A 21,244-nucleotide genomic window follows, 5' to 3' on the forward strand; every position below is an offset into this window, starting at 1 on the left:
TCATGTTTCCTCCACTGGGAATTGGTTTAGTTTCAGTCACTTTGTATCAGTTTATTAATAGAATGAGGGAATCAATGTTCCAAATCCCAGCAGGTCATTAAACACACAGTGGAGGAATAAAGGGGCAAGACCATAAAATGAGCAGTTGGAGTCATCCAGGTATTACAATGTTTGGTTTATATTTAAAAAAAAATCCTTCCCTCTTCCTTTTAGACTCAGAACCTTTAAGGTCAGAAGGGACCAGTGTGATCATCTAGTCCGACCTTCTGCACCTTGCAGGCCAAAAGACCCCTCCCACCCACTCCTGTAATAGACCCAGGGGAGGGGAGGCAGCTCCATGCTCTGCTCCTACCCCAATGGGTGTGCAGAGATGTGCCAGCAGCACTAAGGTGGCTTCCTGCCCACTCTACCTCCGTCCCTCCATGCCGCTCCCAGGAGTGGCTGGCATGTCCCGGCATCCCCTGGAGCAGGGGGAGTGTCTCCATGCACTGCCCTTGCCCCAAGTACCAACTCCGCAGCTCCCATTGGCCGGGAACTGCAGCCAATGGGAGCTCTGGGGGCAGTGCCTGCAGGCAGCTGCCCACAGAGACCCCCTGGCCCCACCAACCTAGGAGCTGCTGCTGGAGGGTTGTGCATACTGGTCACTTTGGGAGCTGCAGTGCCCAGGGTAAGCACCACCCCTCCTGCACCTCAACCCCCCTCCCCAGTGCAGAGCCTGCACCCCACACCCAAATTTCCTCCCAGAGCTTTGCTTGTCTTCCTTTCACCAGAACCATCCTTCTTCTCCTGGGCTGCAAGTAGCCATCCCTGGGAAGCCAAGAGGCAGACACAGATTCTACCTCCCAGCAGCCAACCACACTTCCCCAGGCTTTGCAGAATGAATGGTGACACTCTACTAACCCCACTTAGCCGCACTGAGGCACTTAGCTTCTGACCTGCCTTCCTCAGCTCGACTTTCCTCTTTTGCCCCGTTCCTGCCTCACTTCCTACTTTGGCAAGTCACGCAAAGGAGGCCAGCAGGAAGAGCCGCCTCCAGAGGCCAACCTCCCAGGGCAGAGGAGACCAAGCCACAAGTCTCCAAAAGGTGACTGGCCCAGATCCTCCAGCTTTCCCCTGCTGCTGCCAAGGCCTTTTTCTCACCACCCTCAGCCACACAGGGGTTGGGGTTACCCCAGGGACAGGCCAGTGGCAGCAGTAGGAGTGCCTTGCTGGACAGCCAGGGGAGCTGGGAAAAGGAAGCCAGCATGTTTCTGCCTGGTTTCAATCCAGGGATATTTGCATATTAGGCAAACGTGATAACCACTACACTACAGAAACTCTGTCACAGTGCTCTGCCCCTCCCTTCATAAAAACATAAGAATGGCCATACTGGGTCAGACCAAAGGTCCATCCAGCCCAATATCCTATCTGCCAACAGTGGCCAATGCCAGGTGCCCCACAGGGAGTGAATCTAATAGGTAATGATCAAGTGATCTCTCTCCTGCCATCCATCTCCACCCTCTAACAAACAGAGGCTAGGGACACCATTCCTTACCCATCCTGGCTAATAGCCATTCATGGACTTAACCTCCATTAATTTATCTAAGATGCCACAAGTACTCCTCATTCTTTTTGGTGATACAGACTAACACGGCTACCACTCTGAAACCTATTTATCTAGTTCTCTTTTAAACCCTGTTATAGTCCTAGCCTTCACAGCATCCTCAGGCAACGAGTTCCACAGGTTGACTGTGCACTGTGCAAAGAAGAACTTCCTTTTATTTGTTTAAAACCAGGTGCGCATTAATTTCATTTGGTGGCCCCTAGTTCTTAAATGATGGGAACAAGTACATAACTTTTCCTTATTCACTTTCTCCACACCACTCATGATTTTATATACCTTTATCATATCCCCCCTTAGTCTCCTCTTTTCCAGGATGAAAAGTCCTAGCCTCTTTAATCTCTCCTCATACGGGACCCATTCCAAAGCCCTAATCATTTTAGTTGCCCTTCTCTGAACCTTTTCTAATGCCAGTATACCTTTTTTGAAATGAGGAGACCACATCTGTACGCAGTATTCAAGATGTGGGTGTACCATGGATTTATATAAGGGCAATAAGCTATTCTCTGTCTTATTCTCTATCCCTTTTTTGATGATTCCTAACATCCTGTTTGCTTTTTTGACTGCCGCTGAACACTGCATGGTCGTTTTCAGAGAACTATCCACGATGACTCCAAGATCTCTTTCCTGATTAGCTGTAGCTAAATTTGCCCTCATCATATTGTATGTATAGTTGGGATTATTTTTTCCAATGTGCATTACTTTACATTTATCCACATTAAATTTCATTTGCCACCTTGTTGCCCAATCACTTAGTTTTGTGAGATCTCTTTGAAGTTCTTTCACACTCTGCATTGGTCTCAACTATCTTGAGCAGTTTACTATCATCTGCAAACTTTGCCACCTCACTGTTTACCCCTTTCTCCAGATCATTTATGAGTAAGTTGAATAGGATTGGTCCTAGGACTGACCCTTGGGGGACATCACTAGTTACCCCTCTCCATTCTGAACACACCGATGGGTGAACATGGAGAAAGTGGTGGCAGCCCTTCGATAGGTCAGCTGGCAGAGCAAAGGACTGGAGCCGGCACTCAGGAAGTCATCCTTATGTCGCCCTTGTGACTCCAGCTTGAAGGGGAGCTTCTTTTTCTTCCCCTTGTTGAGAAAGAGCAAGAGAAGAAAGAAAGGTCGGGGGGGCCAACTCTTGCTTGGGAGCCACCCACTGAAAATTGAAAAACAAAAATGTAGAGCTGTAAAAGGCTTCAAAGCCCACCAGGACCAACCCTCCCTTCTAATACGGCAGAAAAGCCACACATCTCCTGACTAGGTAGGGACATCCTATTGCCCCACAAGAAGTGGAAGGCCATCGTGTTCAGCCTCAGCAGCACTTGTGGAGCAGGGGGAAATACATGGCTGAGGAAATTCCCCACAGCCAAAAGATAGGTCTTGAGCATCACAACTTTGTAGGTAATTACAAGGTCCACTTACGCCACTGGCTGAGCCATTCCTCACAGGCCAGCAACCACTTCTTCCATTTTGCGTTCCCCACCATGTCCCCAACTGAATGCTAGAAGGCCCAGCTCATCCACCTGCCCACTCTTGCAACCCTCTTCTTCCACCCTGACTGATAGGGGGGAGTATTGAGCCTCCCTCCCTTAGGCCCTTCAGCATTCCTGGGGAACACCAACACCGCCCAAGTGACTTTGGGCCAGTAGGTCAACCAATCATGCTGCCTCCTAGGCCAGGCTGCAGCCCAGCTTCAGGACTCAGAGGAAATGCAGCTCCCATCCCTTCCTACAGGACTCCAGGCACGGCCAGCCTTCTGGACCAAACGTCCCCTCTTGTGCTCAAGTCACAACAGCTAGCGGGTAAAAGACAGGCTTTCATGGCATTTGAGAAAGCAAGATAGAGCCTTGGAAGACCCAGCAGGGTTAGGTGGCACAGAAATTGTCTTCAGATCCCACGAGACTTCAACTGAGATTGCAGGATTCAAAGTATTTTCCTGGGTTGTACAATGCTAAGTGCTTGGAGATCATTTCCTCAATTTGGGGAGACAGCCCCTACCTGCCTGGCTGACCATCTCCCTGTGGGCTTGACTACACTTGCACATTATAGCACAATAAAGCCTCCCAGAGCGCTCTACCTTACTCCCCGTCCACACTGGCAAGGCAGGGCAAGCACGCTGACTCCCTGGCTAAAGCGGTCTTGGTACTCCACCTCCCGGGAGGATTAACAGCTGTTGTGTATTGTTGTGTAATCACTGCAGCTCCAGTGTAAACGAGAAGTAACGTTACTACACACTGATTGACCTCCGGAAGCGTCCCATAATCCTCTTGTCTTTGTTGTGAACTCGGGACGCGGACATGCCCTTTCAAAGCTCCAGTTCTGAGATGGGCTGCTTTAGCTGGTCCGAGAAGAAAAACAACTACTACTGTTTGCCTTTGAATGAGTGAGAGAGAGGTGAGGGAAGAAAGGCAGGGGGCTGAATTTACAAGACAGCATGCTGACACACTCTCAGCACCCCAAAAACCCGCTCGATCTCCCCCCACACTTCCTGTCACACTCCACCCCACCCCGCCCCTTTTGAAAAGGACGTTGCAGCCTCATGAATGCTGGGATAGTGTCCCATAATGTACCGATCCCAATGCAGCTGAAAGTGCTACAAATGTGGCCACACCAGTGTGCTTTCCGCTCTCAGGGTGGACAGACTAGCACGCTTTCCCTAGTGCGCTCTCCAACGGCTGATTTTACTTAAAGTGTTCTACAGCTGCAAGTGTAGCCATACCCTATTAGAGAGACAAGGTGGGGACCAACTTCTGTTGGTGAGAGAGACAAGCTTTCAAGCTACATAGGTCTTCTTCAAGCCTGGGAAAGGTACCAGGAGTGCTGGCCCTTACACCATGGGACCAATAGGGAACCCCCAGACCTCTGCTGAGTTCTGGTGTGGATGACCCTGTGGGGGCAGCTCTACATTTGCTCACCAAGTTGTCATGCAGCAGTTTGCTGCAGCTCCCAGAGGCCTTTCTTAATCCAGACTGAGAGGCCAGTGGGCATGTGAGGAAGTTGCCCCTTCAGTCCCAGGCAGTGCATGGCTCTTCCTAGGAAAGGCAAAGTCCTGAGGGAAAAAGTGATGTCAAATAACCCCTGAAGAGATGTGGGAGACCACCACATGTGGAAAAGTTCCCTCTTCACCTGAGCAAGGACTTGAACCCTGGAATTAAAAGTCTGATGCTCTACCAACCGAGCTAGCCAGGCTCATATAAAGAAGGGTAAGTTTGGTGCAGAAGAGAAACTAGTCACGAAAAAGAGGGCAGAAAACAATCCAGAAAATTTCTTACTCTTGCTCCCTTAGCAGCCCTAGGCCCATCTTGCTTCTCCATCTGGTGCCCAGAGAAATTCTTCTTTTTTTTAGTTAAATATCAGATCCAGGAGAAAACACGGTTATGCAAAGCAAAATAAAATTGACCTGTCTCATGCAGTGGTACATTGACCTCTGTTCAGACTGAGCCTAAGGGGGTGGGGAGGGCTCACTTCTGGATCAAACGTCCCCTCTTGTGTGAGTCACAACAGCTAGTGGGCAAAAGATAGGCTACCATGTCATTGGAGAGAGCAAGATGAAGCTTTGGAAATCCCAGGATGGTTAGCTGGCAATGAAAGGACCCCAAGGTCCCACTGAGACTTGAATTTCAATTGCAGGAGTCAAAGCCCTGAGTGCTGGCCCTTACACCATGGGACCCATTGATTTCTGACAGGGAGAACTCTGGGGAGAATTTTTTCTGGCAGGGAGGACCCAGTGGGAACATGCCTCTCTGGCCAGCCCTGCATTTGCTCAAGAAGTCAGCACACAGTGCTTTGCTGCAGGCCCAGAGGCCTTTCTTCCTCCAGACTGTGAGGAAATAGCACCCTCAGTCCCAGGCAAGGAAAGGTTAAGCCCTGAAGAGGAGGAACTGAAGTCAAGGAGAGTCCTCAAGATATTCCTTCTGAAGTTCTTAGGGGATATTGCAGGGGGAACTGGCTTTCTGCCTGATGAGGAACCTGAACCCTCAGATTAAAAGTCTGATGCTCAACCAACTGAGCTAGCCAGGCTCACATTTAAAAGAGGCAAATTTCATGCAGAAGAAAAACTAATCAAGAAAATAAGAGCAGGAAACAATACAGAAAACCTGCTATGCTCACTCTCTTAGCCACAGCCTGATCCTCCATCTGGCGCCCGGAGAGCTTATTCTTTTTTTAGTTAAATATCAAATCCAGGAGAAAACACAGTTACACGAAGCAAAACGAAATCACAAACAGAAATGTCATTGGAAATACAAAAATAAAAAAGGAAAATGCAATCCCCATGACTTTATCGTATCTGGGCCATTCCTGTACCGAGAGCACCCGGTATGAAACTCGACTGCTCCCAGGTGCCGCAGTAAAACCCTGTCCCTGCTGTGACGTTGCACTCCATAGGATTTTATGAAAATATGCTAATGAGTGTGAATATAATGTAACTGGAATATGCTTCATGAAAAAGGTCTCTTGTAAGGTATCATTACAAAGCTTATAATCTACGGTGTGTGTTCATCCTATTTGTATGAACCGATCATTCTTGGATCTGAAACTAGAAATGTGAAATATAACTCTGAGGTCCTGTTGTAATTATGCAAGGTGTGGGCCATTAATAGTGGTTTGGAATCTTGAAGGCTCCCATTAACCAGGACAATAGACTGCAGATGGCTCTGTCCTGCACCATCTGTGAGTCAGGCCAGGGAGAATGAAGGCTTGGAGTCTCACAGGACATGTGACCATGTCACCTGGTACAGGAATCCATCTTAAACCTGAGGCTTTTCCCCAGGAGAGAGACAGAAGATCCCTGCCTTGTAGCAAAGCTGTATAAGGGGGTGGAACAGAACAAAGGTGGCTGCAGTCATGATAAATCCCCTAGCTACCACCTGAGCTGGAACAAGGACTATACCAGGTGAAAAGATTGGGCCCAGACAAGAAGCAAGTCTAGTCTGCAAACAAAGCTTTTTGGAAGATCTCTGAGGGTGAGATTTTATCTGTATTGAGTTTCATAGTGTATTAGGTTTAGATTTGCATGTTTTTTTTTATTATGCTCTATGGAGAATACAAACTCCACAGAGAAGGAAAAGTTAATGCCTTAGAACAGTCTCTGTGTGTGTGTGTGTGTTAGATGGGTGGGAGGGTGTTTAGAAACCACTCTCCTATACTTTCTTTTCTCTGAATTCCTTTAGAAAATCTGAAGCAGGGAGCAAAAATAATTGTTTTTTCTGAGGCTTGAACTCAGGAACATTCAGATTATGAAACTAACATGCTGCTAACCGTGCTAAGAAAGCTTGGTAAAGCTTTAGGCTCAATGCATATATGCCCTCCTACAGCAGTGACTGGGGCAGGGAAGGAGCCAGGGGTGTGCTGGAAGAAGCAGGGAGATCTGGTGCCCACAGACCTGTCCTGACAGCTTTCTCAGCAAATAAATCCATTCTCTCTACTAGTGAATAACATATTGGAGCTAATGGCAGCACAGAGTAGATGTTTCCAAGCTATACACCTGCTTTCACAACTGTTGTGTATTTGGTTGTCATGGGTTTTGTCACTATGGCAACTGAGTTAGACTATTAAGGGATAGCTCAGCCGGTTTCAACCAGTTGAGTGAGCTCTCTGTATCTGTAAATAAAATGGAGGTTTTGGTTAGCTGTCTGCTCTCTGGCCTCAAGTGATTGCTTCCTACACCGGCTGCCCCAAGGATACAACACTGGCGATGAGGATGGGATCCTGGTGCTGCTCCAGTAACAGAAGGAAGAAGAAGTCAAGGTAAAGACCAAACAAAGAAAAAAAGCTGCTTGTTTGCACTGACTGTGAAAGTGAAACTAAAAATCATGGCTACTCTGACCAGGCCCCTGGAGCCTTTTGATGAGAATACAGAGCAGTGGCATGTGTATACTGAGCGTTTTGAGCTTTTTGGTATTGCAAATGACATTACAGAAGCGAAGAAGGTGCCAATATTCTTAACTGTTGTAGGGGCTAAAACCTATTCTCTGCTACGCAGTTTACTACACCCTGTTAAGCCTGAGACTAAATCTTACAGTGACATTGTGGAAATCCTGGGGTCTCATTTCTCCCCAAAACCACTGGTAATTGCTGAAAGATATAGGTTCCACAAAAGAGACCAAAAGGAAGATGAAACAGTTGTACAATTTGTAGCCATTTTAAAAAAGCTAGCAGAACACTGTGAATTTAAAGAGATGTTAAATGATGCCCTGCGTGACAGGTTAGTGTGTGGCCTCTGCAGTGAAGCTATATGGAAGCGCCTACTGACAGAGGCTCAGCTTACATTACAGAAGGCTGTTGATATTGCTGTCTCCATGGAACTGGCTACAAGGGAGGCACAATACATCGGTGCATCCCCTAGGGTGCAAAAAGTGTCACAAGAGCTGACCCACAAAACGGTGCAGAGTCAAGAATGTTACCGCTGTGGTAAGCTGGGTCACCAGGCATCAGAATGCTGGTGTAAGGACCTGGTGTGTTGACACTGTGGCAAAAAGGACACATCGAGTATGCCTGTAAACAAAAGAAAAAGAGGCCTGTGGTCTGGCCGACAAAAAGAGGAACCTTGCATACCCTAGAGCAGACCCAGGATGATCAAGGTGACACCTCCTCACGAGAGGAAGTGCCACTGCATGTTTTGTCTTTGGCAGCGGGCTCACATGAATACTGGGTAACCCCCTTATTGGAGGGCAAACCTATACGCATGGAACTAGACACTGGTGCAGCTGTCTCGCTGGTTCCTGAGACTGTGTATAAGGAAAAGCTACAGCATCTTCCGCTTAAGGCAACAAAAACTGTTCTGAAGACGTATACAGGTGAAGCTGTGCCCATGTTGGTTACTATTGATGTTAAGGTGGAGCTCAATGGACAGACGGCTAAATTGCCACTGTTTGTGATGAGAGGTGACTACCCAGCCTTAATGGGTAGGTCTTGGCTTGGGAAGATTCAGCTGAACTGGGCAGAAGTGCACCGGATGACTAAAGAAGAAACCAGTCTAACCCCTATACTAAGGAAACATGCTGCTGTTTTTGGAGATGATTTGGGAAGTATGAAGGGAATCACTGCGACATTGAACATTAAACCTGGCAGTCCACCAAAATATCTGAAAGCCCGAACTGTGCCATATGCCATCAGGCCAAAAGTTGAAGCAGACCTGGAGCGCCTGGTCACCAATGGAGTCCTAATACCAGTTACCCATAGCTCATGCGCCACTCCTATCGTTCCAATAGTGAAGAAAGATGGCTCTCTCCGGATTTGCGGTGATTTTAAAGTCACTGTCAACCCAGTGTTGTGTGCAGAGCAATACCCGCTTCCCCGCATCGATGACCTCTTCGCAGGCCTGGCTGGGGGACAAAAGTTCAGTAAGATTGATCTGAGTCAAGCATATTTACAGATGCACGTCGATGAAAAGTCCCAAGAGCTGTTGACTATTGTGACTCATAAGGGCTTTATCGATACTGTCGCCTACCCTTCGAATCACATCGGCTCCCGCCCTGTTCCAGAGGGCTATGGACCAGATCTTGTGTGGCTTGTCAGGAGTTCAGTGCTATCTGGATGATATCCTGGTCACTGGAAGAAATGAAGAGGATCACTTAAAGAATTTAGAGGCTACCCTACAAAGACTGGAAGAGTATGGCCTACGAGTTCACAAAGACAAGTGTGAATTCTTCAAGCCCTCTGTTGAATATTTGGGACACATCATCGATTCTGCAGGTCTTCATAAGGCCCCTGCAAAAGTTAAAGCTATTGTGGAGGCTCCCCCACCTCGAAATGTAAGCCAGCTGCGCTCATTTCTAGGACTACTGAACTATTATGGAAAGTTCATCTCACAGTTAGCCACACTGCTAAAACCACTTCATGAGCTCCTTGGGCAGAACAAGGCCTGGAAGTGGACTGAAGCCTGTGATGTTGCATTTAACAAAGCTAAGGATGCATTGTTAAATTCTGAAGTTCTAACGCACTTTGATCCATCCTTACCCCTGCAATTGGCCTGCAATGCTTCCCCTTATGGAGTGGGAGCGGTCGTGTCACACATTATGCCTTAGGGAGAAGAAAGACCTATTGCTTTTGCTTCACGCACTCTAAGCAAAGCAGAAACTAACTACGCCCAAATCGAACGTGAGGCATTAGGAATTGCTTTTGGAATTAGGAAGTTTCATCAGTACCTGTTTGGGCGAAAGTTTACTCTTCTTACAGACCATCGACCTCTGACATCAATTTTTGGACCCTACACAGGCATTCCCCCATTAGCTGCTAGTCGTATGCAACGTTGGGCATTGATACTTTCTGCACACACATATGAAATCAAATATCGGAAATCCACTCTGCACGGCAATGCAGATGGCCTCTCAAGGTTGCCTTTACCGGTCAAACATCAAGATAGTGCCCAAAAGGAAATCTTCTACTTTGAACAGGTAGAGAATACACCCATCACTGCTACTCAGATAAAGAAGGCAACCCGCGTTGACCCAGTATTATCCCAAGTTATGGACCTGGTGATGCATGGAAAATCTCGACAAACCTCTCCGGTCTCACCCGACCTTGTTCCCTACATGTCCAGGCGGACGGAGTTATCGGTCCAATCTGGTTGTTTGTTGTGGGGGAGGCGTGTCATTATTCCACCACCCCTGAGATCACAGATGTTAGAACAGCTACATTCCGGTCACTGTGGAATAGTGTGCATGAAGGAAATTGCACGAAGCTATTTTTGGTGGCCTAGATTGGACGGTGCTATTGAAGAGAAGGCAAAAGCTTGTATGTCATGTCAGTGTGTAAGAAATGCACCCCAGTGGGCACCCCTACACCCATGGGACTGGCCTGAAAACCCGTGGCAACGTATTCACGTTGACTTTGCTGGCCCCCTTGAAGGAAGCATGTTCTTGGTGGCAGTAGATGCCCATTCTAAATGGCCAGAAGTCTCTATAATGCAGTCCACTACTGCAGAGAGTACTATCCACAAACTACGAGGACTCTTTAGTCGTTTTGGTCTGCCAGAACAACTTGTGAGCGACAACGGACCGCAGTTCGTCTCTCAGGAGTTTCAAAATTTTATGAAGGCAAATGGGATATACCACAACACGTCAGCACCATATCATCTGTTCACCAACGGATTAGCTGAAAGATTTGTGCAGACAATGAAAAACGCTTTGAAATCAGCAAAGGGACAACACTCCATTCAAAAGCGTCTGGATACCTTCTTACTTTCCTATAGAAACACACCTCATGCTACGACCCAGGTTTCCCCAGCCTTTCTAATGATGGGACGACAGCTGCGCACTTGCTTTGATCTGCTGAAACCTTCTGAACCCAGACAAACTGTGCAACATCAGCAGCAATATCAAGTCATCAGATGGGCACCCAGAGCTAAAGACCGAACCTTTAGCCCAGGACAGCCAGTTTTGGCTCGGAATTATACTTCCAGAGCTAAATGGGTCCCGGCCACAGTCATCACTCAAACAGGACCTGTTTCCTATACAGTCCGGATTGCAGAGAATCTTACCTGGCGGCGACATGTAGATCAGCTGTTGCCAGGTCATGCCAGTCTTCAGGACCCATCTGCAGTTGAGGGGTCTGACTTCACCCCTCCTGGTGAGACACCGAATCATGAGTCACCTGTTCCTGACTGTTCTCCTCCACTACTGCCGGCAGCTGAGATACCCCTTTGCCCAGCACGAGCTGATACCACCTCCTCACCTATTCGTGCTGCGGACCCTGAGCCCCTAGTACTTTCGGGTGCAACAACACCAGAAGTTTGCCGTAATCCACCTAGAGACAGAAAGCCTCCTCATCGGCTGGATCTTTAGTTAGGGCGAACCCACGGTTATGGGGCAAAATAATCCCCAGGGTTTAGCCGGGAATGGAGGCAGTCTACCCTCCTTCTCTAGTTTAGTGTGTGTGTTATTTAGGGGATGTTCTTATTAGGGGGGGAGGAATATGTTGTGTATTTGGTTGTCATGGGTTTTGTCACTATGGCAACTGAGTTAGACTATTAAGGGATAGCTCAGCCGGTTTCAACCGGTTCAGTGAGCTCTCTGTATCTGTAAATAAAATGGAGGTTTTGGTTAGCTGTCTGCTCTCTGGCCTCAAGTGATTGCTTCCTACACCAGCTGCCCCAAGGATACAACAACAACTTACTTTGTGCATTGGGCAAAGCAAGTTGGGGAAGCTACATGGGTAATAGAAACCAAGGCTTGAACTCATAGCACAAGTAGTGGTCCCTTTTGCACTAACCAGTTGCACCACTGCAGGTGCTTTTAGAGAAAGATGGGAAGCAGGCAGTTATCTGTCCTGTGGCACCTTCTAGACTAACAGATGTATAGGAGCACAAGCTTTCGTGGGTGAATACCCACGTTGTGAGATGAATGGAGTGGAAATTTGCAGGGGCAGGTATAAATATGCAGGCAAGAATCAGTCTAGAGATAATGTTAGTTCAATCAGGGAGGATGAGACCCTCTTCTGGCAGTTGAGGTGTGAACACCAAGGGAGGAGAAACTGCTTTTGTAGTTGGCTAGCCAGTCACAGAATTTCCACTCCATTCATCTGACGAAGTGGGTACCCATGAAAGCTTATACATCTGTTAGTCTATAAGTTGCCACAGGACTTTGTCGCTTTTTACAGATCCAGACTAACGCAGCTGCCCCTCTGATACTCAAAAAGACCGTGTCCCCTGGTGGGTGTAAATCACTGACCTCTCTCCTCTCTGAGCACTGACTGCCCCTCTGTTTCCTTGCCTCTCAGTCTGTACAGATGGGACCAGTGGTGAGCTGCAGACGGTTCGCACCGGTTCGCTAGAACCGGTTGCTAAAATTAGATGCCAGTAGAGAACCGGATGTTAAAGAGCCAGGCAGGTAGAACAACAACTCTGGTCTGCTGGCCGGATGTGGCCCGCAGGACCGCCCTGTCTCCCACCTGAGCAGCTCCCAGGATTCTCTGCCCCCTACCCCCCGCAGGGCCGCATCGTGGTCAGCCCGCCAGCTCAGATGAGCTCCAGCTTCATCCTGATGATTTGAGCAGCCGCCAAAAGATAAGAGGGGGCTGGGAGCTTCAGGGCCATCTGGGGGCAAGTGGGGCAATTTGCCCCAGGCCCTGCAGGGGCCCCCTGCCCCACGAGGATGCCCACCCCACAGAGCTGCAGTGACCAGCCACTGGCAGCTGGGCAGCTCAGCGGAGCTCCAGCTTGTCCTGCTGCTTTGAGCGGCCGGCCAGCAAAGGGTGGGGGCTGCGAGCTCCAAGGTCGCCCGGGGGGGCAATTTGCCCTGGGCCCTACAGGGGCCTTCTGCCCCACGAGATCTCCCCCCCAGCCCCTTCCCCGCAGAGCCGCAGTGGCCAGCCGCTGGCAGCTGGGAAGCTCAGCGGAGCTCCAGCTTGTCCTGCTGCTTTGAGCGGCCGCCAAAGTAAGGGGGGGCTGCGAGGTCCGGGACCACCCGGGGCAGGGAGAGCGATTGGGGATAGTTTGCCCTGGGCCCTATAGGGACCCCCTGCCCCACGAGGATGTTCCCCCACCCCTTGACTCCACCTTCCCCCATCCCCCGGCTCAGAGCATTGTGCATTTTTTAGTTAGGGGAGTGCTGTAGTGGGGACCTGTGTATAGTGTGTGTGCCAGACAGAGCTGTGTGTTGTAGGGCGGCTGGGTAGCAGGGGAGTTGTGCGGCTGGGAGAAGGTCTGCACAGTAGTGGGTGAGGGCTGGGGGTTGTGCACTGAGGAGGGATGTATAATACTTGGGGTTGTGCAGTTCAGGTCATTTATGGTGTGTATGGGAGGAGGAGGGCTGTGTACAGTGTGTTGTGTTGCTGGGGGTGAGGTGCTGTATGCTCTGCTGGGACTGCACAGGGTTCTTGCAGCACAACGGATTGTTTGTTGAGTGTGGTGTAGATGGGGGTTGTTGTGCAGTGGTTGTGTAGCTGGTGTACCTTGGGTTGGCTGCCTAGGGCTCCTGGCAGCTAGCAGCTTGTTGGCTGAGCTGTAATTTATAAACCTCCCAATGCAGCTCCTGGAGGAGCCTGTGTGATGAGGGAAGGATGGACCCAGGACAGGGTGTATGTGGGCGGGGGGCTCCTTTTATCCTCCAGGGGAGAGTCAGCCCCCAGTTCTGCCTCTGGGTGGGTTCAGATCTCTCCGGCAGTAGCATTTGGTAAGGTGAGCGGTGGCTTGCGGGGCAGGGTCTGTGGTCCTGGGTTAGGGTGTCCAGAAGTCCCGATTTTGGGTTTTTTTCCCTTATATAGGCTCCTATTACCCCCCCACCCTCTGTCCCAATTTTTCACATTTGCCGTCTGGTCATCCTATCCCGGGTAAGCCAAATGGAGCAGCCTGTGCCCGGGTAGCACTTGGCAGTGCTGTGCCTGGCGGCCATCTGGGGCTGGCTGACAGCAACTAGCTGTGGAGTTTGCAGACAGTTGCTGCAGCCGTCCAAATATCTGCACACACATTTTGTCTAGGTCACTTTCTGCAAACAAGCTGCCTGTTGCAGTTCTCAGAGCCCCAAGTGGACCCCAAAGAACCCGCCAAAGACCCGGAGCGCCGCTGGGTAAGTAAAAATTAAAAAGGCGCCTTTAACCAGGGAAGGGATTCTCATTGGGCACGGGGCCCGATTCAGGGGAATCGGTGGAATCGGCTTAAAGCCGGCCCTGCCAGTGTTTGCTCACCCCAGTCTAGTTTATTATTTTATTAACAGGGTCGCACTTGCCTCGTTCGTTAAGTTGATATACGCATGTGAGTCAAATGTCATCGCTCCCAAAGTTCGTCTTGTTGAGAGAGAGAGAGAGAGAACGTCTTGTTTCTGGTGTTAATTGAAGTCGCACTTGCCTTGTTCGTGCACTTGTGCATCTGTTTTCTACACAACCAGTCATAGTCGGCCTGTTTCTTTCTAGTAAATTGCGTGTGATATTTCAGTGTGTAATACTAACTGGACTGTTATTCGAAGATTAAAGTTTTCTATTCAATATTATTTATCCTTCATAATGAAACGCCAGAAAAGCATTAGTGATTGGTTTTCCAGTAAAATGACAAAATCATTAGTCAGTAGTTCGAGTAGTGAAAATAATGATTTAATTACTGAAAATACCTATGACAATAATTTTGGTGATGAAAATATCTTAAAAGTTGAATCATCTGAAAATGTGTCCACAATGGAAGAGGATTTACATGACTGTGAAAATGTACTACCCGATTGTTGGACTTCTGAGCAGGCACAATATTTTTTAAAGGAATATAATGGCTTGATAATTAATTGAAGGCAAAAAACTTGGCTGTTCCCACTGTGCAAAGGCATCACATTTGGGGGTCCTTGGAGGAAAATCTTTACACGTTTCTTCAGAATGGCAAAAGTGTACTATTAAAGCATCTGGAACTGATAAAAAAGTTCAGCAAGCATCATTAAGAAAAAAAATGAAGGAACATTTCGAATCAAGCTCTCATTTGAGAGTTATAAATATTTTAAATGAATCTAAAAAAGAACCTCTCACTACAGTAATTGCTAAACTTACTGAACAAAATATTGCAATAACCAGCAAAATTTTCAACATTGTTTACAGCTTAGTAAAAAGAAACCGACCAATGTCAGATATGGAGGATGAAGCAGAGCTACAAATTAAGAATGAAACTGATTTAGGGAACCGCCTACATTCTCGATTTTCGGCCATCAGAATCATAGAACATATTGCTGAATTAATAAAAAAAAAACAAATTTTTAGTAAAATCATCGAAAACTATTCAAAGATTTGTATTATTATTGATGAAGCTTCCACAATTTCAAGTAAAACTGTGCTTGTAATTCTTTTAAAATGTGAACTACAAGATTCTTCACCAACAATTTTTCTCGATTTTAGTGGAATTAGAATCAACAAAAGCAGAAAATATTTATAATGCTTTGAGACATACATTAACTGATGCAGGATTTGACACAGAATATTTAAAGAAAAATTTAGAATCATAGAATCTCAAGGTTGGAAGGGACCTCAGGAGGTCATCTAGTCCAACCCCCTGCTCAAAGCAGGACCAAACCCAACTAAATCATCCCAGCCAGGGCTTGGTCAAGACTGACCTTAAAAACCTCCAAGGAAGGAGATTCCACCACCTCCCTAGGTAACCCATTCCAGTTCTTCACCACCCTACTAGTGAAAATGTTTTTCCTAATGTCCAACCTAAACCTCCCCCTCTGCAACTTGAGACCATTACTCCTTGTTCTGTCATCTTCTACCACTAAGAACAGTCTAGATCCATCCTCTTTGGAACCCCCTTTCAGGTAGTTGAAAGCAGCTATCAAATCCCCCCTCGTTCTTCTCTTCTGCAGACTAAACAATCCCAGTTCCCTCAGCCTCTCCTCATAAGTCATGTGCTCCAGCCCCCTAATCATTTTTGTTGCCCTCCGCTGGACTCTCCCCAATTTATCCACATCTTTCTTGTAGTGTGGGGCCCAAAACTGGACACAGTACTCCAAAGGAGGCCTCACCAGTGCTGAGTAGAGGGGAATGATCACATCCCTCGATCTGCTGGAAATGCCCCTACTTATACAACCCAAAATGCCATTAGCCTTCTTGGCAACAAGGGCACACTGTTGACTCATATTCAGCTTTTCATCCACCGTAACCCCTAGGTCCTTTTCTGCATAACTGCTGCCCAGCCATTCGGTCCCTAGTCTGTAGCAGTGCATGGGATTCTTCCGTCCTAAGCGGAGGACTCTGCACTTGTCCTTGTTGAACCTCATCATATTTCTTTTGGCCCAATCCTCTAATTTGTCTAGGTCCCTCTGTATCCTATCCCCACCCTCCAGCGTATCAACCACTCCTCCCAGTTTAGTGTCATCTGCAAACTTGCTAAGGGTGCAGTCCACACCATCCTCCAGATCGTTAATGAAGATATTGAACAAAACCGGCCCCAGCACCGACCCTTGGGGCACTCCACTTGATACCAGCTGCCAACTAGACATGGAACCATTGATTACTACCCGTTGAGCCCGACCATCTAGCCAGTTTTCTATCCACCTTACCGTCTATTCATCCAGCCCATACTTCTTTAACTTGCTGGCAAGAATACTGTGGGAGACTGTATCAAAAGCTTTGCTAAAGTCCAGAAAAAGCACATCCACTGCTTTCCCCTCATCCACAGAGCCGGTTATCTCATCATAGAAGGCAATTAGGTTAGTCAGGCATGACTTGCCCTTGGTGAATCCATGCTGACTGTTCCTGATCACTTTCCTCTCCTTTAAGTGGTTCAGAATTGATTCCTTGAGGACCTGTTCCATGATTTTTCCAGGGACTGAGGTGAGACTGACTGGCCTGTAGTTCCCAGGATCTTCCTTCTTCCCTTTTTTAAAGATGGGCACTACATTAGCTTTTTTCCAGTCATCCGGGACCTCCCCCGATCGCCATGATTTTTCAAAGATAATGGCCAATGGCTCTGAAATCTCATTGGCCAACTCCTTTAGCACCCTCAGATGCAGTGCATCTGGCCCCATGGACTTATGCTCATCCAGCTTTTCTAAATAGTCCTGAACTACTTCTTTCTCCACAGAGAGCTGGTCACCTCCTCCCCATACCGTGCTGCAGAGTGCAGCTGTCTGGGAGCTGACCTTGTCTGTGAAGACAGAGGCAAAAAAAGCGTTGACTACACTAGCTTTTTCCACATCCTCTGTCACCAGGTTCCCTCCCTCATTCAACAAGGGGCCCACACTTTCCTTGACTTTCTTCTTGTTGCTAACATACCTGAAGAAACCCTTCTTGTTACTCCTAACATCTCTGGCTAGCTGCAACTCCAAGTGTGATTTGGCCTTCCTAATTTCACTCCTGCATGCCTGAGCAATACTTTTATACTCCTCCCTGGTTATTTGTCCAATCTTTCACTTCTTGTAAGCTATTTTTTTGTGTTTAAGACGAGCAAGGATTTCACTGTTAAGCCAAGCTGGTCACCTGCCATATTTACATATTTAATCGGATTTTGTTCTGATGGCGCGAGCACCATGCTTGGACATTAAATCTGGAGTTGCTACAAGACTAATTGAAGATTTTCCAAACGTTATAATTTGGCATTGTTTGAATCATCGGCTACAACTGGCTTTAGATGATGCTATAAATGATATCAATGAAATAAGCCATTTCAAGATTTTTTTGGACAAGATTTTTTTATGCAATTTTTCATCAGTCAAATAAAAGTCAATTTGCACTTAAACAAGTTTCTGAAGAACTGTATATTGAAATCATCAAAATAGGCTGTGGTTTTGGTCCACGATGGGCTTCTTGTAGTCTTAGAGCTGTCAAAGCGGTCTGGAGAGGGTATCCAGCTCTTTATATTTACTTTTCCAAAAATCGGAAATTTTCTGGCATGGCAAAAAGATTGAAAAACAAAGTATTTTTAAAAGACTTGTCATTAATGATTGACATTTTGGATGAACTTGCATTATTATCAAATGCACTGCAAGCGAGACAATTGAGTTTAACAAAGGCAGATAAACTAATCAAATGAACGATTTTTTTTTCCATACAATTAAAAGATAGTTTTGGTATACACGAAAATAAAATTAATGAAATGATAGAACGTGATGCTTTTAAATGCATAGAATTTGAAGATAATGTAAAGTTTTAAATCACTCCACGAGACAAAGTAATAGAGTGCATTATTGAAAAAATGAAGGCAAGATTATTAAACGAAAAGCACATTAAATATAAAGAAGACAATTTAGGTCATTCTCGTGCTACACCTAAAATAGTTGAATTATTCAATGTTATGGATCCCACTTCATGGAATATTGAAGAAGTCAGATTACCTTGGAAATCAGGAGAAGAAAAAGTGCATGAATTAAGTAAATTCATAAAATTTGTAGTCAATTTTAAATGATTTTCGTGACTATGTAGACAATAACATTCAATCAAAAAATCTTCCTGATCTGGAAACAATAAGGAAAGCAAAGCAAATTATGAACACAGTTGCAATTAGTTCTGCAGTAGCAGAAAGAGCTTTTTCGTTGATGAATATTATTTGTAGTGATAATTTAACAGTTAAACATACCTCAAGCTTTATGACCATCAATTTGTTGGGAAAACCACTAAGTTCCTGGAACCCAATACCATATGTTAAATCATGGATGAGAAGTCATTGATCTGCATTAGATACCAGAGTTCGTGTATCCAACACCAAAGATTATGGAAAAGATCAAGAAGCCATTTGGAAATTACTACCTAATTAGTAATAAATGTACTTAAATATTCTTTAAAATGTTGTTTGTTGTTGCATTGTATACTTCAACATGAATATATTACTTCTTTAATAACTTAAGTAGTTCACATGTAATATTTTAAAATACAAGAAAAGGCATTTCATTCTTTATTATTGTTTGCTTACTCATACATCTCTTTATATTTTCTTCTTTTCAAATGTATTTTAAATTCATGTAATAAAGCAATACTTTGTTTCTATTGTAATAAACATATAAAAAAAATTTTTAGTGTTAAGTATGACTTCCAATGATTCAATGCATTGCTATTTCTTATGGAGAAACGTACAAAAATACATACTATGGACGAACATTCCTTATATCAGAACTTTTTATAGGGAACCGGTTGTTTAAGATTTTGGCAGCTCATCACTGGATGGGACCTTTCCCTCCAATGCTGGAGAATTCGCCCTTCCCATCTACCATTGTCCCAAGCAGTACAGCAGGTGGGAATCTTAAATGTACCGAGGTGACTTAGGAGCAGAAACGCCCCCAGACCTTCCATGCAATTGGCACTTGTCCCTCACTCAGCAGGATTAAAACTTGTGCAGGGAGACTGCTGGGCCACATCCCAGCTGGGCATGAGCAAAGCATCAGGGTGAAAAAAAGAACCTGTACATGCTGAAGATTGAATCCAGGGCCTCATGCATGCAAAGCATGTGCTCTACCACTGAGCTACATCTAGCGATGAGCTGCCAAAATTTTAACCGGTCCCTATAAAAAGTTCTGATTTAAGGGGGGGGAGTGGAGAGGGGCCGGGGCAGGCAGAGACATACCCGTGGGGCCAGGGGCCCCTGCAGGGCCTGGGGAAAATTGCCCCACTTGCCCCCCCCCCCCCGCAGCCCTAGAGCTTGCAGGCCCCTCCCCCCTTACCTTGCTGGCAGTTCAAAGCAACTCCGGAGCTCAGCTGAGCTGCCCAGCTGGTGCCGGCAGCTGGCCATGCTGCAGCTGGGGGGAAGCAGGGGAAGGGCCGGGGGAGCCTCAGCCTCCACAGCTGGGAATCCTGGGAGCAACAGGATGGTCCGGCCTGCGACCGGAGTTCTTTGCCCACCCTCTGGCCCTTTAACAACCGGTTCTCCATGGAGGTCTAATTTTAGCAACCGGTTCTTGGGAACCTGTGGGAACCTGCTCCAGCTCACCACTGGCTACATCCCGAGCTGGGCTGTGTAGTCTATGGATTAGACTCAGAGCCCTCCTGTTTCCAGAGCATCCAGTGGCCTAAAAGCAGCATGGGCAACACATTCCCTGCTCTGAGGGCCAAAAACTGCTGTCCTGGAGGTTGCTGGTTCTTAGGGGTCACTTTGCAGCAGGGCCAGATTCTGTGTGTGAGACAGAGAGAGTGCATGCCCTGGACTCAGGGTGCAGAGATACACTCAGCCCTCTCCCCTGCATGGGGTCGGGGGGTGCTGCAGTCCCCTGCTGGAAAGTCATGGTGGTGGGGGATGCTGTTAGTTGCTCAACACTTCACCCTGATGGCAGAAGTACTGTGGGGAGCTCTAGGTGTTTCTAGGATCTGCTATTTCCACCTGCCTGTAAAGTCCAGCTTTCCCCAGCACACTCACTGTGGTGCAATTGGGTCACTGTTTCCATGGCTGAACAGCAAAGAATCACTCCCAGTTTCCCTTCTAGCTGCAGCAGGATTAGCCTGTGTCCGTGGTTAATGAGTTGGATCTAGTTGTAGATTGTTATTAATTCCCCACCTTGACAATTCACACAGTCCCTTTCCCATGCAGATTCCCAGCACCTCAGGGATCCTGCTAGCAGGGGTTAGGCCCTGAGATTTTTCAGGGTTCTTTCCCCCTCCACCTGGAGTGAACTCAGCTTTTCCCCGTACCAGAAATTCCATGAAATAACAACAGGAGCATAAAGAAAGAGGGGAGGGAACATCTCACAGCCAGGGCTGGATGTGCCCAGGGCCCCCAATTTGTCCATTGTTTCCATGGAATTTGGCCCCCTGCTTTGCACAAGGGACAGAGAAAGATCTTGCTGTTCCTGTATCGGTGCAAATAAAATTGTGCTTCAGTGTGAAAGAGAGGTGAGAAACAGCCCCTTGGTGGGACAATGTCCTCAGGATTAAGAGCAAAGGACTTAGGCTGAGAACCGATTTAACTCCATTCAGCTGGGATTTAACAAATTGTCTTGCATGGAGACACTGGGAACTTGTGACATTGAGCCAGACTCTGGGGATTCAGGCTGCTTTAAATCTCAGGCCTGGTCTACACTACGCATTTAAACCGGTTTTAGGAGCGTAAAACCGATTTAACGCCACACCCATCCACACTAAGAGGCCCTTTATATCGATGTAAAAGGCTCTTTAAATCGATTTCTGTACTCCTCCCTAATGAGAGGAGTAGTGCTAGTATCGGAATTACCATATCGGATTAGGGTTAGTGTGGCTGCAGATCGACGGTATCCCACAGTGCACCACTGACTGCTCTGGACAGCAATCTGA

General features: G+C 47.0%; 1 non-coding gene and 1 pseudogene across 1 annotated transcript; both read right to left on the bottom strand.

Annotated features, from left to right (window-relative positions):
* The window catches only part of LOC120388902, a 194,104-nt pseudogene that overhangs the window by 71,932 nt on the left and 100,928 nt on the right, over window positions 1-21,244 (bottom strand).
* TRNAI-AAU lies at window positions 1,246-1,317 on the bottom strand. The gene has a single exon. It is a non-coding gene; the product is annotated as a tRNA-Ile (tRNA).

The sequence above is a fragment of the Mauremys reevesii genome, linkage group 22 (genome assembly GCF_016161935.1).
Source record: "Mauremys reevesii isolate NIE-2019 linkage group 22, ASM1616193v1, whole genome shotgun sequence".
Taxonomy (NCBI): domain Eukaryota; kingdom Metazoa; phylum Chordata; order Testudines; family Geoemydidae; genus Mauremys; species Mauremys reevesii.